The sequence below is a fragment of the Falco rusticolus genome, chromosome 5, assembly GCF_015220075.1.
Source record: "Falco rusticolus isolate bFalRus1 chromosome 5, bFalRus1.pri, whole genome shotgun sequence".
Taxonomy (NCBI): Eukaryota; Metazoa; Chordata; class Aves; order Falconiformes; family Falconidae; genus Falco; species Falco rusticolus.
In genome coordinates this window covers 58,822,772-58,840,257 of record NC_051191.1, presented here as the reverse complement: position 1 = coordinate 58,840,257, position 17,486 = coordinate 58,822,772, and positions in this window count along the sequence as shown.

Here is a 17,486-nt window from a genome sequence, read left to right as displayed (position 1 = left end):
GTAAACACACAAATAACATATAATTTTGAATCTTGTACTTTGATTCTAGGCTTTTAAGATTTCTAGGAAGAAAAAAGTAACCAAATATGAAGGAATATGATGCGAATTCAAGGGCATTTTTCCATTCAGTTCTAAAGCACAAGAAGCATAAAGGTATCAGGGTTCGCACGTGCTGTAAGAACTGATAAGGCATTGGCTTACTTGGTTTACAGTGGGGTCATTCTGCTATAATCTTGCAAGAATTTTAAAGTGATAAATGTAAAGGAGTTTCTCATGCCTTTTTCTACACTAAACAAGAGACCCCAACATCACAAACCGTATTCTTCAATTTGGGCACAGGTCTCTGCTGTGTTGCAAAAGCTTCTTTGGAAGATCAGCTCTAACAGCAAAGGAAAAAAACAGTGCCTTAAACTCCAGAAGGAAAGCTAGTATTCTGTCTCTGAGAAAGAAGCCCTCACCACCACAGAAAGCAAACACTCATCCTCACACCGAACTCCATCTGGTTAGTGCTCAAACTAATTTAAATCTTTGGGGGGTTTTTACACTGCAGTGTTCCAGCTAAGTTATTTTCTGTAGTCACAAGAGTCAATACACCTGCTGAAGTCAGTGGAAAACCTCCTACCAACTGAATGGGAAGTGGTCGATCTTACGATGAACGCTGGGGGTGATAGGATGAACAGTGTGAAATGGCAGCAGATACGTTGGTTACATGTGTCACAGCCACAGTTAATCACAGTAGGATTTGGCTCACTGTGGTATCCTGAGGTTGTATCTGTATGTCTGTATACATGTAGCTGAACATGACTTTTAGTCCTCTGGTCATGATAGCTCCCCTACTTCAAGGTGATGTTCTGCCCGCTACTTGTTATGAACCCATACAGTATTTGGTAGGAATTCTTTTTTTTAATTTTAATGGAAGGTACAGTGTGATTCCTTGCGGCAGGAGATCTGCTCCATAGGAAAGCTTGGTCCTTTGGAAACATAGGATTGCAGGAGCGGGCTGGAAATTAGGACCATGCGTGGCAATCAGTTAGCTGAGGGGAATGTGCTCAAGCTTGTAGGTCACTAACCCTGGGAGGACAGGGAGTGTGAATAGACACAACGATTAACATGATGAGTCATGCTGAGAGAGCATAGGGGAGTGGGGGACGGATGGGCCAAGGAAAGGTAACACCTTACTGTTAATTGATGGTAGTTAACCACCAATCGGGGATTGCCTAGTATGCAATGCTTAGCTTCAAGAACCAATCTGTGCAAAATGTGCAGCTTCTGAAAGTATATATAAACTCGTGTTTCTGTACAATAAATAGACATTTGCTTGCATCAAGCTGCGTCCTGTCTCTCCATCGCAGCATAGGATGGCCACTTTTCAGAATCACACACAAACTTCAGCTTCTGCCAGATACAGTTTCTCAGCCAGAACCAAAGTAGCTATGGAGAAATGACAGAAATGGCAACAAGCTTGACTGTCCTTCCTAATGACTCGGCAGTACACAGGACCAGAGGATATAATTCTAAATCTGCTCCAGGGAAACAGAACTTGCCTTCATTTGCTTTGTATGTCAGGAGAGAAATGCTACCTTCTTTGTCAAGATATGTAAGTCCACCTGAAGTGCCAAAGATTTTCTCTGCTGATCTTTGATTCCCTGTTCTCTCAGAATAAATGTATTCTGTAATGTCAAAGAAAAATGTAATTCTTGGCCATTTGCACATTGGCCCGAATAACAATTTCATGCAGATAGGTGTGAAATACAGGAGCTGACACAGTAGAGCTGCAGTCCGCCTAGTCCACTGTCCTACACCTGACAGTCATGGATGCACAGTTGTATCTAAGGAGGCAGCCCCAGTCCCACCCTCAGCTCAGAACCATTGCACCTTTCTTCCAACAATGCCTCAAAGCTTTCACAGGCACTGGGGATCTCACACCCTGCCTGCACGAGAGCTGCATCCCTCGCTTATATTATGCAAACAGTGGTCTCACAGACTCACTGCCAGGTGACAGGATGGCAGGGAAAATACTTTTTCAGAACAGAGGTTCACAACCAAAAGAAGAAATATCACACTGTACAACCTTTGGCAGGTACCACAGTAGCAGCCATAACACTACAGCTGTCAGTAGCATTTTTTTGCTCTCCACTAGACCTTGTACTGCTTTGGAGTGGCTAAGGTGGTAATAATGGCACCTCTGTTGCCATCTGGGAGTATGAGGAGTTTAGCATGTGGCAGACTTTGCACGGATGCAAAGTGACATTCAAGTCAGATCTAGCCCTAGGGTAGAGAAACAGAAAGTCAATTCAGGCAAATAATATTGAGTGATTTTAATACATTTGTTGTTCTTAGTCTTTTTTTTATCCTTGTTGGTATAATTGATCCTTTAGAAATTAAAAAGGAAAGATTCAGCAAATTCATTTTGGGTTATAATGAATAACAGCTTTTGGGATGATTGCAAAGTGACTGAATTAGGACAAAATATAAATTTGCAGATGCACACAGAGAAAAAGAATAAGGAGAAATGGAAATTATGAAGTAACATTTATGATTTATGAAAAATTCTTCATTTTACTGCTAATCATAATGGACTCCTGCTGCTTATAACCTTATTGTAATCAAAGGGGTATATTCATTTCTTGCATAGTTATGTGCACATAACTCCTATTGAAGCTAATAAGTGTTATGTGCTTGCTGTGAGGGGCAAAGAGGTGCCACACAATTAAATCATTTGCTATAGCTGCATTGTAAATGGTAAAAACAGCCTAGAATGTTATAGTTATAGATAACATTGCCCATTTTTAATTTTAAAAAGGATGTATAGCATTGGCCCTTTGGCCTTGTGCTTAGGGGAAGACAGAAATGGTCACAGGCATTGGAGACAGTCGAAGAGTAGGTTTCTGTGCATGGTTGAGCTCTCCACAGGCTTCCAGCAAGTCTTGCTACATGATGTAAGGAGACTACTTAACCAATTTTCAAAAAAACTTTCTATGGGTGCCTGCAGGGCTGAGTAAAAGTAAAAAGTAAAAAAAAAAAGCTTCACCATGCCATGGAAGAATTGGATCTTGGTGGGACCAGACACCTTGCTGAAAATACCATAGGTTGCAACTCTGAAGAAACAGCAGAAATGTCTGCATTGATCAGCAGGAAATGAACATCCTCTTTTCAAGGGTATTAAGGAACCTGCAAGTAATTGCATATCTTGGTTTGTTATATTTTAGATGTGATCCATTGGTCAGGGTCTGACATGAGAGCTCAAACCAGTGGCAGGCATTCACCTGGAACAGTTATTTATGTGTTCCTTTCTGGGAAAAGTGTGTGCAGTTTCGCTTTGACAGTGTAACCACAGCTGCAGGTAAACTGGAAGAGGATCATATTTATATATAAATAGTGCCATTTTGGACATATCATTTCAATTTGGTATGGCAGGCTGAGTTGATCTTTCAATATTAAAAGCCAAAATGGGGTAGCATAGCTATTTGATTACAGCTAAAAGTTCTTTTGATAATGCTTAACCAAAATACTTCCATCGTGCTGACAGATCATTTCACACAAGGTGATGCAGATGGAGTTAATACATCCTAAAAAAATACTTGGATTTTGGTAAATTATTAATTTCTAAAATAAAACCAAGTAATAGTCTCCAGTCCTACAGCAGTATTTTCCAAACTTTTGTGTTTCCTGAAAGTAAACAATATAAAAAGAAAATAATGAAAACTTCACAAACCTGGACAAGGGACTATGCGCTTAGATATAACAGATAGTGAAGAAACAACTCATCATAGTACAGTTTAATGTGTATAGAAGTGTTTGAAGGACCGCTATCTCAGACTGCTGTGCTTCACACAGTCCCAGGATGTCCTGACATGAGTATTCGTGAATACAGCAGTCACAGGGCACCTTAGGAAAGCAGATAATGCAGAAACCAGAAAAAAGCAGGTTCCAAAGGTGAATTCTTCAGAAATTTGGTGACCTTTTTGAGTTTAGACAGCCTGATTTGGAACAAAAGCCACCTTGTGGTGTGATTGAAGTCACAGCAGAACTACCCTTCCCTCTTCTTCGTCTTAGAAATCAGCATCATCGTCTTCTCATGTGATACACAGCATTTAATGAAGTTGTTTCTACCAGTAATTAAAGCAGCCAAATCTTCAGTGCTTACATAGCACAGACAAGACCATGAATGTTACAATCTGGAAATAAGGACAAATATCCAAATACCTGTTTAGTTAATGAAATAAGTGGCGCTTATTCTCAGATGTGCCAGACCACCCAAGGCTCCTGTTCAGTTGCTTTCAGAGGCTGTGGACAAACATCCTCCTTCAGATCCAGCTGCACGGCTGGATGTCACCACTGCAGCTGCTCACCTGTGGTGTCCCCTGTCCTCCTTTTCCCACCCCTTCCCTCCCCTAGTGTTAAGCCCCCTTTTGAACCAGGCTACACCGCAGTTTGTGTCAGCATTCCAAGCAAATTCATCCAGGTTAGTTCAACCGGTTTAAACAGGAGGTGGCAGTAGTGACTGTAGCCCTGAGAGGTACCAGTCTTTGGACAGCAAGGTAAGGATGATGGCCAGCTGGCAGCAGCCTGGGAGCTGATGAAGAAAACTAAGAAGCCCAGGTGCAGAACAAAGGTAAAGTACCAGTTCAGACCTAATTGATCCTTTTGTGGTGCCGTGTATGGAAAAAAAAAAAAAAAAAAAAAAAGCAAGACTATCTGCACTGCTTGCTCCCACAGGTCAGACCTGCTGATCTCATGCCATCCTGGTTTTACAGCTTCTCCCACAATCTGAGGTGTCTCACCTGCCATGAATGGAAATACACAGTTCAAGTATGGCTGCCATTCTTCCACAATACCTGGAGAACATCTTTTATTCCTCTGCCTGTAAATGCTGTACCAGTGACCTTTGAGATTCTTGTTTATTTGATGTTTTTCAGACAAACATAGCTAGCCAAGCATCATTGCTTAACACAATCAGTCCAGAAAGAAGTGGATTTGCTGCCTCCAAGATACACACTTAGCACCTGTGATGCAACCAGGGAGCACCTAACTCCTCATGTGTGGTGCCTTCCTGTCCAGGAAATCTCAGTCAGAACTGTGGCAGCATCACCTGGATAGCACATACAACTCAGAAAGCTTGACTGGTCCCAAAACCACTGGTTGTACTACATTTGGGGATGCAGCATTTGCACCTGCAAAACATATTCTGTTTTGGCGGTGTCTTTGAACAGCAAATCCTGTATCCCTTCTCATTTAGGAGATGATTCAGACTAACTTTCTCCTCCTCTCTCCCCTTTGCCCAACCCCAGCTGTTTGAAGATGCTGTCATGCAGCATGTGCTAATCAAATAACATGTCAAAACGGTGACATGACAAAATAGTAGCACCCATGTGACAAACTCCCCATCTTGCATCCCCATCTTTGGGGAGCTGTGCTCAGTGGTGCATGAAGCATAGCGGCAGCTTTCTCATCAAGTGAAGCTCAGCTGCAGAGACGTTGGGAGTCTCCATCTAAACCAGCAGACCAGGCTGAAGAGCTGGGGTGTGGGAGGGAGTGCAGTCCATGAGAAATTGAATCAAGAACGTATTAACTAAAGTCACCTTGCTTTCAGTGAGGACAGGTCATAATCATCCCTGAGTCCCAGTGGGAACATAAGAGCTTAAATAATGAATCTCCAAGTCTCCTCAGTGAGGTACAGTAATGTGACACCTCTTTCTCCTCCCCAGCTTGTCCACTGCGGCAGATTGATTCCCAAGAAATTGCAGTGAACTTACAGATTCTTCTCTAGTACAGGGAGGGGGAAGGAGCAAGCACCATGGAGCTATCCTTACATTTTCAATCACCTCCTGTCCTGCCCCAGACAGCTGTGCAGTTGTGATGGAGACTGTTAAAAAGTGACTGTATCCTGCTCCAGAGCTAGCTGCATTCAGAGGCGAGTGAAATCTGGGCTTCTTTCAGTCTCAGTGTCCTCTGGATTAAAAATTGAAATGTTAACTTTTCTCATAACCTCAAGAAAGATTTAAACAATTTGAAACCTCAGACAGTTTCAGAGAGGGATTTTGCAATTGTGCTATCAGTCACAGTTACTCCTCATAACCCTAAGGAAGACAGGGCAAAGGTTTATAGTAACAAGTAGCACTTTTGTGTATAGAGACATTGATTCTTATTTCCACTGCCCTTACAATGGTCAGGATGTTGAAGTGAAAGTAATATTATTTTTGCACAAATTTTCCTTGCTGCTACATCAGGGATGGACTTACAGGGCGAAGAGTTGATGGGACTGTAGCTCTGCTTACAGCATGTACTGGATGCCCTGTATACCCTTAGCCACAGGCTGAGGAGTGGCTGCTCCTCTTTCCCCACTTTCTTAGACTGTGGTCACATTCCACTCAACGCTACACTGCAAAATTTTCAAAAGACCTTTCTGTAAATGAGAACAAAAGGCCACATACTTGTTCTTTAGATCAGTCCCTCTTTTTTGGTTTGTTTGTTTGTTTGTTTGTTTGTTTTGCAAATGGCAATGAAAAACATTTCTATAGTCACAATTGTGTTACAGAGTTCTTCTTGGAAACTTTCTAGAGAGGGATTAGAGAGCAGAAATTATCTTCTTGTGGTCGATAGAACCTGCATGTTCCACGGTGCCTTGAAGGCTTCTATCCCCATTATACAAAATGATGATTCTTCTTTAAGAAGCTCTAATAAATTCTCTTTAAGAAGCTCCAATAAATTCTCCTCAAATTAAGATTTTCTGCTGTCCATGTACAATGTTACTAATTTCCTTTGTACAAGAAGAAAAACCATTAAGCAGAGGTATGAAGGACACCTACAGTATTCCTCCTTTATGACTCATGTCTGCCCATCTTTACAACCTTTTCTTCTGGACTCACTATTTGAAGTCTTTTTTGCTCTTCCCTTTCCAGAAAATTTTCACACTCTCAATGGCCTGATTTGCTAGGGCAAATTCATCTAATTCACTGTAATTAGGAGCATGGTAAACTTCTATTCGTGTACAAAAGATGAAAGGTAACAGCTAGCAAGTGATTATTTCTATCAGTAGGCTTCTGTATAGTATTTCAGACAAAACATTCCTGCTCTTAATAGCTTGAATTTCACAAAAGAAATCCATGGTAACTTGATCAACAGTGTCTGAATCTTTTCACAAGCTGGATGCTTTTCAAGAAATAATGATATTTGAATCATCTTTCTTAATGAAGAAGACAGCATCAATACAGTGTGCCAGTTCTGTTGCTTAGCCACTAAAAGCTGGCACTGGCTCCACGTTAGGGTTGCTCACTTGTTGACTGCAGGGTGCTGAGGCCCTGATCCAAGAAAGTAATGAAGCACGTGTGCCTAAACATAAGCCTGAAGGTAATCCTTCAGACTACCTCATGTTCAGTGAACATGAGCTCCTGCTCCAAGTACATCTCAGAAACAGGATGGGAAAGCCAGGAGGGAAAGGAGATGGGTGTTACTGCAAACACCAATGGATCCCAATGTGGGAAGAGCTGACATTACGCAGCACCTAGAGTGGTGGCCTCCTGAGCAGATCCAGGATACTCAAATCATTCACATCAGTGTTCTTAATTGTCTGGAGGATCAGGAAGCCCAAAGCCATTGTACTGATCTGCACTACACTGGACTGCTCTAACTGGCACGTCTAAGCACAATAAGCCCAGTGGAGCAGGGATCCTGTTGCTAGTTCTGCTATTCTTCCAGTGAGATCTATGACAATCAGCCTGAAATTGCTAATTTAAAAGGATCCCTGAATCTTTTTGAAAAAAACTTTGGCTTGAAGCAATGGGGTTTGGCCACAGAAACCACAGACCTCAAAGTTTCCAGATTGAGGAAAATCTCTGATAACTGTTGGGAGCTTATGGCTCTGCAGAGACCCGGTAAAATGGGAGTATGCCTGTGCAACATCAGTCTGCACAAGAGGGAGCATGCAAATAGCTTGGATGCAGTAAGCTAGGCACACCTCAGTTTGTGGGGACAGTCTTAAAGGAAGAAATTGTTGCATTTTATTTCAAGTTAATTGTGTGCGTATTTCTCATCAGTATCCAATGGTCAGACTAGAATATTGGAAACTTCTCCTTTCTTTTTTTTTTTTTTCTGCTCAGCTGCATTCCTATTCTTTGCAGAGGCAAAATCACTCATGAATCTTAAACAGCTTTTGCACAGAATCACTTCAACTAATGAAAAAACAGAGAAGATTGCCATAATCTCTTGAAACTAAGGAGTAATACAGAGCACTGATTCCATCAGGGTGAGGAAGAAAGAAAGGCATGAGAAAGATGGTCAGGTGCATGATGAATTTTTTGCAATATATACCTTTAAAAAATGTGGGGGAGGGAGAAATGACAGTATTTTAACAATACCATTATTTTACATCATCCTTCTCCTCATTATTTATGGACAGGCTGATGCTGAGATTTAGCACAGGAAACAGTTTTAAGAATCCATATATTCTTGGCTACAGTTCATGCCCTCAGACTGTGCCAGAACTCGAACTGAATGTTAAATATCTAATCTACCTATGCATTTTTAATGCACGCGTTACCAACATATTGAAATAACACTGAGCGCTAATGGCAAGTCTTTTTTTATTTTTTAAACAAATAAAAGGAAGCACCCAGAAACTATATTGAAACAGTAAGTGTGGACAAAACTGGCATACACTGCAAAAACATATGATTTCTTCCCAGAGCTTATGTGCACAGTATAGTAAAAAGCATGGGGTTAGATATGATCACATTTGGGGATAAGGTTTGCTGGACTGGAAGCTCTTCATTTGGAAGATTTAGGCAGGTCTGCAAATTATTCTAGTGCTGCCCCTCTGTGTGCCTTCAGCTAAGCCACTTTAGGTGCATTTGTCACCAAAAGCAGGATGAGTGATGGCTCTTCTGCCAATGCTCCACAGGCTTGCTGTGGAGATGGAAGCCACACCAGCCTGTCAGCTCTCCCACACCAACCTGGGTCAAGAGGAGGGACTCCGGTACAGGCACAGCATCCAGTCTGTGAGGCTTTTCTGGATCCAGACCTTGTGCTAGAGTCCCTGCACAGTACTGCCCTGCACAAGCAGTGCATTTCAAGGCACTAGCTTGGTGAAGGATCTCTAGCCAAGCACTGCTTTAGGTAAACATTTCTTCAGAAGTTACAAGGATAGTCAGAGAAATTACACAGGGGAGGCATCTGTTCTTTCTTCTCATGGTCTTTCTTGTCTAGTTAAGCACTGATGTCTTCAAGGCTAGAGCTCTTCCTTAGTGTTTCTGCAGATAAAGTGCAAGGGATCTTCAATTTCTGTGGCAGCTGCTAAGCACCACTGCAACACTTACTAATTAATAAGACTTAATTGTGTGTATCAAAGAAACTAGCTGACTGGCAGACCCTATGTACCCACTTCTGAAAAGGTATTTACCCCTCTATTATTCTCTCTGCTTATAAATACATATATAAGTGTATATACATATTTCTTTTCCACAGAAAAAGATCTGTGATGGACCATTTAAAAAATAAGATATGTAAGGCTTGAGGCCAATGTTCCTAAACCATGACATTTTCTAGATTTTAAAATGCTGTCTTCCATTTTTAAAATCATTTTGGGAACAAAAATACTACATTTTCATTACTACTCAAGCCTCTAATCCATTAAGCTTTCTTCTTTTTTTTTAACCAGAAAAAGACTTAGTACACGAGGAAGAACTGGAGATCATCTGCTACATAAGCAACTGAAAAGGAAAAAGAGAGAGAGAATCTATATCTCTGGAACGGATGCCCAAACATAGTCCCTTCCTTCCTGCCTTCCTAAAACATACAGCTTAAAGTATTCTTTCAGTTGTATTGCCTTCTGCAATATTCTGCTTTGGTTTTGCCTAATTAATTAATTAATCTAAAACATGCTTGCTCCAGTAGTCAGGACCCAGTTCTTAAGAGTGATGCTTCCTCACTGGCAGAAGGTCTTTCTCCGATAGAAGGGGATGAAACCTTGGCTGGATGAAGCAGTTACAGCTCTGCAGCAGTTAGTTAATGACCTAAACTGGGATCCCTATTCAATAATCCATCACCAAACAGAAATATTTATGCTTCTAATGCAAATACTGTTTCTGGGGTTTTCTTACTTGTTCTGTCACTGAGACACCTGGGAAGTATGAGTACACTGTTACATTTGCATCCCAAAGACAAATGGTATATTTATTTACCTCAGGGAAATTAAGTTCTCAGCTCCTCTCTTTGCCCCAAGGTGTTCAAACCCCATCATCTTCATTTCTGATTTTAGGTGCTGAAAACCTGGCAAGGTGACTTACGCTCCTGATGTTTTAGTTGGATTTTTTTTCTGGGAACATGATATGTATTTTGTCCTTGTTTCCTCTGGCAAACCTGGTACCATGAAAACACTGTGACAGGAAGAAGTACCCCAGTTGCCTAAAGAGTAAGCACCTAGTTCTCAGCACCAGCTAAAGTTACCTGGAATGAATCCCACCGTAGTCACTGCTTCCTTCTGGGTAGCTCAAAGCTACCTGTTAGAAGCTGTTCACGCTGTGCTAGCAGTCTCACTTCAATCAATGCAACACCTCACATAGTGAGACATGACCCAGCTAGAGGCAGAACTGATTTCCCTGTTCTTTAAATCAATAAATTCTGCCACTGATTTTCCTTAGGACCAAAATATTTCTTTATCTTTAGCATAATGATATAAGCATGGCCTTGCTGGGTAAAAGCAAAGGTCTGAGCAGCTTGACAGATGAAAAACAGTGTGTTGGAAGCAAGGCCGGGCTACAGTGATTATCCCCATATGCCTTTCCAGCAGCTAGAAACTTTATTTCTTGAGCTTATAGCTGTGCCTACATCACTCAAAAAATACAACCTTTGTCTGGCCTAATGCCAACAGCTTTATTTAATTTCTGTTGATTTAATTTCATTACCTTTAGGTTTTCAGAATTTCCTGTGGCAATGAGTTCCACAGTACTGTTGTCTCATCAATATTTACAGTATTTCTTTTAAGCCTGCTGTCTAATAAATTGTTCCCTCCCTCCAGTGAACCTTGTCATCTTCATGAAGTTTCTGGTTCCATATTTTTCACACCTACCTCATACTGTATTTTTTATTCTGCCAGGAGACCAGAACTGCAGATAGCATTCAAGATGTGAGCACAACATAGGTTTGCATAGTAACAAAAAGTATGTCTTTTACCATGTTGTCTATTTCTTTCCTAATAATTTCTAATAATCCATTTGTCTTTTCAACCACTGCTAGCTTGGAGCTGATGTTTTTGAAGAGTTATGTGCAATGATTCCTATATCTGTCTTCTGAGTGGTAATAGCTCATTTAGAGTCCATCACTGTGAACGTATAGTTAAGGTTGTTTTCCTCCATGTGCATTACTTTGCATTTATTGACACTGAATTTCATCTGCCATTTTATTACCCATTCACTCAATTTCTTGAGCTCCTTCTGCAAGCCTTCACAAACAGTTTGAGCTTTGACTGTTGTAAATAACGTGATGTCAGCAGCTGGCTATGCCTACTCACTGCTCACCTCTTTTGCAAAGAGAGTGTTCAGAGGCATGCTGTGCCTGTGGGACCCCACCAGCTACCCCCCTCTCCTGTGGAGCTGCCCCTACTAAGGTCTCCAAGCTGACAGTCTCCAAACTGCCCTGTACCTCAGGGGCACCCAGACTGCCCTGCATCTCAGGGGCACCCAACCTGCCCTGCATCTCAGGGACACCCAGGCCACGTCGCTTTCCCCTGGTCCCCCCAGGGACCCGTGTTCATCCACGGCTTCTCCCCCTCCTAAAACTCATTCTGGCCATTCCCACAGCCAGGCCTCCTAGTCCCAGCGCAGCGCGGGGAGGCGAGCAGCACAGGTATAATTTGCTTCCCGCCCGGGCCCCCCGAAGAAGCGCCCCCGGCCCCCGGCGCCCCCTCGGCCCCAGGACGGCGCCCCGCGTTCTTGCTCGGCGCGGCCCGGCCGTGCGCACGGCGCCCCCTAGCGGCGGCCGCCCTGCATGGCGCCCGGCGCCACCCCAGCCCGGGCCGGCGGGACCCCGGCGCGCCTCGGCGGGACTTAGGGCGCCAGCCGGGAACCGGCGGCGGGGCGGGAAGGTGGCGGGGGGGGGGGTGTGCCAGCCCTGCGGCGGGGGGGCGGCATGACAGGCCTCCGGGATTGCACGGGCAGTGCTGGAGGCACTCCGAGGCGAACGTTTGGAGCTAAGTCTGTTGGCGCTACTTATCTTTCCGGATCCCTGCGAGCAGCATCCGCCGTTCCCTGCCGCACTCGCTGCCATAGTCCTTCCCCCGCCATGGCACTGTCACTGCGCTTTGCAGTTTATGTGGGTCCCAGCAACGGTGGGAGATGAATGCTTTTACGGGGCCAGGGGGACCCAACAAATCCGGTTTGCTGTTCTGTTCCCATCTACCCCAAAGGGAGGTGGGAGAAGAAAATTAAGCCGAAGCTCGAAGAAGAGGAAGCCCAGGATCCTGCCAGGGTAGTACTTTTCACCTCGGAGCTTATGTGCCGTAATGCAGCGCGCAGTGCTTCTGTTAGCATGCTGCTAACTGCTGGCAGGCGCTGTCTGTGCTGTACAGACCGAGAAAAGCTGAGAAAGAAGCAGCATTCTAGTTAATTCTTCATTTGCTCAGAGGAAGGGCACTGAGAATGGAGGGTTCACCTCTCTCACCCTGGGCAGCACTGTATGTTGATGCAAAAGCCAGTGTTTTAAGAGATAACTACTTCAACAGGCTCACGCTATGGAACAGGACCAAGTAGCCTGCTTGGGAGTCTGTGTTGACTGAGAGGATAGTTCCATGGGTGTTAGAAGCAGCACCTCAGTACAGCAAAGTTCAGCACAATCCTACCTGGAGCATGTTAGCCCATACATCTCTGCATTGCATGGTGCTGACATGCCCTGATGCACCTAGAAGGAAGTTCACATACAAATGTTTAAACTACAGCCATGGTTTAGCTCGTCTCAGTACAACACATTCCACCAAGGGCAACATGAAGACATAACAAGATTTTTGCAACATATTTTTTTTTTCATAAAATCACACATGAATTGAGCACCTCTCATTTTACAACAGAGAAGTGTCTCCTGTACTTTTATAACACCTAGCACAAGGAGGTTCTTAGTTGCTAAAGGAGAGGTGAGCTGTAAACTCAGCCCAGTGCCTTGAGAAGTTCAGGTCGAAGATACATTTTTCATAATTAAATACAGACTGCAAACTCAGTAAATAATATGACTACAGTCCCCACATAAATAGAAAATTGCATTAGTTTGGAGAATGTTTCCAAGCCTACAGCTCCCAGCCTTTATTTGTGACTGCAGGATACTGGTCTGAAGGCTACATCTCAGATTCTGCATGGAAAGGACACACTGCAAGGTTGAACACAGCCATGATGTGAAGGAGGGCCTGTGAAGACACAGCCATTCCCTTTTCCCCTGACCTAGTGCATGACCTCAGGTACCAAATGAGGTTTTAAATCATCCTTGATCAGAAAGCTTTGTAACAGTTGAAATTGTAAGCTAAAAAGCAAAACCTCACCTGATCGATATCCCAGGCCAGCCAACAAATGAATCAGGTACATTGCACAAATTGCCAATGGCTTCACTCCATTTGTCTGTGTTCCTCCAAATGCTTCTATTGCACTGTATTAGTGTGAGGCAAACCCTATTGCTTTTCTCAGCCACGAACTAAGTCTATACGAGCAATGCAGAAAGTGCATTAGCCTTTTTTCCTCCACGTGTAAAGGTCTCTAGTGCACCTGGAAGTCCAGTACTTGAGCTGTGGTCCAGGGATACTCAGCCAGCACCCCAGGCAGGAATCTTGACTGCATGGATCATAAAAAGTACACAGGTCATTTGTTGATCATGTTTTGTCATGCGGAAGGTGGCAAAGCAAATGCTTGTTGTCATTCTATTTCTCAGGAAGCAAATAAAAATACTCTCAAGCTGCACTCCTCACAGCTTCCTCATCACAGCCACAAGCCTGAGCAAACCCACTCTCTCTGTGTCTTTAAAACACTCTGTATGTATTTGGTCTTCTAAAAGGTTACCAGAAAGATTCGTCAACAATTCACCGTGGAGACAGAAGGGGGAGGAGAAGCTAGCCATTGGGACTAAGGAGCAACTGCACACTGAGCAGGCACAGGTCAGGTTAAGCAACCAGCTTGCACATGAGGTTTAAGAGGTTGTTTCCCCATCTTTCTCCCTGCTCCAGCTGCAAAGAGAAGAGATAATGCAAGCTGGTAAAAAAAGTGGAGCCTGGCAGAGTCCACAGACTAAGGACCCTTGCACTCTCTTTGCACTGAAGTATCCTGGTTTGATCAGCTCAGTTACACATGGTGAAAAGTTCTTAATGGAAAGATTTTTGCGGAAGGCAGAGACTTTTTTTTTTGAGGGTGGTGCAGGAAATAAAAGATTATGCTGCAGTTCTCCTTCATTCTCTGTATGCCCATTATCTAGGCTGATATTAACTGTACAGAGCCACCTGTGGATGCTCCACATGAACAGCTACACTATTTCCACATCCAAAGAGGACATTGGCATGGTGATACCTGGTCCTGAGTGGGACATTGTCTCTGTTGGACATTGGCTGGAACACGTCTGCACTGACATGGTCTCTCACTGCATCCTCTTCTCTGCTGCAACCTGCCTGTATGCTCTCTACCCTATTTCAAATGCATTCAGTGCCAGCTGTTTTACTGCTTTTTGTGAATTGTGTTATGCCATCTGTATCACTATTACTTTGCATTATCAAGAGAAAAAAGTCCTTGGCTATGTAATGACTCTGTGGTTGGGGGTTTTTGTGTGTGTGTGTGTGCAATTTTTTTACTGCTGTGTAGCTGTGATGAATACAGGTGGAGCCAACTGAATATTTAGCCATTTAGCTTGCTACGTCTGAGGTGGATTTTTATTGGAATGTGATATTTCTATTATAAACTATAAGCCCCAAGTCCAAAATGTGCATCTTCAGAACTCTTGAATTCAAAATGCAGTCTCATAAAATTAATATTTCAGATGCATTTGGTCATTCTAACATTTGGGTATTAATGAAAAAGCACAGACATGCTGCAAGCTTGATCCAGTCACCATTTCAATCAAAGAAACTTCTTATTTGATTTATGGGAGCCAAGCTGGGCTTGTTTCAACCTTTTTTAAATGTTTAAGTGAAACTATAGATCTTCCGGTACAAGCAGGAGGATGCTTGAATGCAGCATTCAAACTCCTTGGCAGTAGAGTTTTGGTTATTCAGTACAATTTCTAAATAACCAATACCAATGAAACGGGGTCTAGGCATGCTTCCTATGTCACTATTGTTAGTCAAATGACCAATTACATGTTGTAAGCACTGATTTAAAAGCAACAGATTTGAAGATGTAGAAATAATATGATTTTGCATTCCATCGCCTTCACACTTCCTCAAAGGAGTAAAAGAAACTTATTTAAAATAGGACGTGATGGGTAATTACAAACTGACTCTTAACCTCATCCCACCCCTACCGTTAGTGTACTAGCATGTAAACAAAATTTAGAAAAGTATTAAAATAAAACCCAGAACACCAAAGCTGACAGTGACTGTCTTGTCTATTCACCCAGTCATGCCAATAGTGTAGAGACAGCAATTAGTATGTGGCATCTGCAGGGAAGTTCCTGTGGATAAAGCACATACAAGGCTGTACGTGCCTCTGCAGAGCCAGAGGAACAAATTTACGTGATGCCCAGGACAGATTAATGCACAGGCATGCGCCTGGGGCTCCAGCTCTGCCTTGATGACAACAACATCTCTGTTTTCATTATTGGTAAATGCTTTTAGCCCCCCTGGCCATGAAAGCAAGCTGAAAATGGCAACCTGCGTGTCACAGATAGAGCAACATCTGCTTGAATCTGCTGTCAGCAGAGGGAAGGGCTGTACCTAAAGCAAAAACAAAATTACAGGGACTTCCCCCCACCCCCTCTAAATAAATAAAGAAGACAGAAAACGTTTTTTAATTTTAAAAAAAAGCTTCTTTTTTCATTAATTTCATAAAAATAGCAGTGACAATCAGAAAATGTTTCCATTTCTCAAAACTTACTCTCATAGTAATACAACTAAATGGAACGTTGCAGCCATTTAGGTTTATTTTTGGCAGCCTAAACTGGAATAAGCTTCACTATTCGGTCAGAAAGGAAACTCACTGCCCTGTCACATTACCACTAGTGTAAGCAGGGGTGAGGGCAGGGGGACAGACCCTACACCAGCTGCCCCTAACGGCCCTCACCCATCCTTGACCAGATTTCTCTGTGGCGGTGCAAGGTGGCTTCTCAGTGTCTTGCTTTGGCCATGCACAGCTCAGCTGCTCTGCGCTCTGTTGACCTGTGGTGGGGTAAATTTTCATTTTGTCCTCAGTGAGCCGTGGAAACATTTACTGGATCAGAAAATAACACTACTTTTGTAGCCCTTTTCAGTGCCTCCCCAGTGACTGACAGCTCATCACCAAAGGAGGCTGAATGAGCCAGAAGCACACCACGGAGAGGGGTGACCTACCTAGCAGCTCCTGTCTCTTGCTTCCTGCGCTGAAAAATGTCCTTTTGTCCCTTGTCAGAGGTTGCCTGAACCAGGCAATCCTCATCTGCCGCCTGCCCCTCCTCTTCCCCCACCTGCAGCAGAGTGCCGTGACATGTGCCACAGCCACCCTGGCTTTGGTACCTCCTGGGAGTTACAGAGGACACACAATGAACCAAAATGAGCAGAGGGGAGGGGGTTGGGGGCCATGGCTGAGGAAGAAAGAGTTCATGCAAATGAGTCACTTTTCAGGTAATGCATCAGTCCTGCCAGTGAGACAGATCCTCCCACCTTCTGCAGGGGTCCAACCATCTACAAAAGCTTTTAGCATGTCCTGATGCGTCTTGGCTCTTAATGTATGAGCAGAAGCAATCTCAAGTCTGGCATTGCCTTAGCTTTCCAGTACTTGACTCTGCAGCCTCAGCTAATAATGTTCTTTAGATGGACTTTCCGGTATGTGATTTTACGGATAAAAAGCAGACAGTGCACTTGAAAAGAGGCCAGGTTGGCACACAAATACAGAAAGGTTTCTTTCCTACTACAATCTGCAAGTGAAAAAAGAAAAAAACGTGTACAACTATATAGCCCAATTTTCATAGCTTGTGGCAGTGGCACATCAGAAAATACAGAAATATTTTCAAATGTCCGTGGTTATAAAAACAGGGGATGGCTTCCTGCAGGAAATTTATTTGAAATGCATGAAATTGGCTACGTTGGATGTCACCCAGGGGAACAAAACCAGGGCTTTTTTTCTGCCCCAAAGGCATAGGCAGCTTTAGCAGCTAGAGCTAAACTTTGGCTAGAGTGTGTACAGTTCTGGGGCCAGACCACAGAAGCACCTGCAGTCACCTGCAGGGCAGAAGTGTCCATTCCTCTGAAGTCTGAGCTCTTGCACCACTACATGAGTGGAAACACCATGATTCAGAGAGCACCTTAAGACGGAAAAACACCCAAACCATACTTTTGC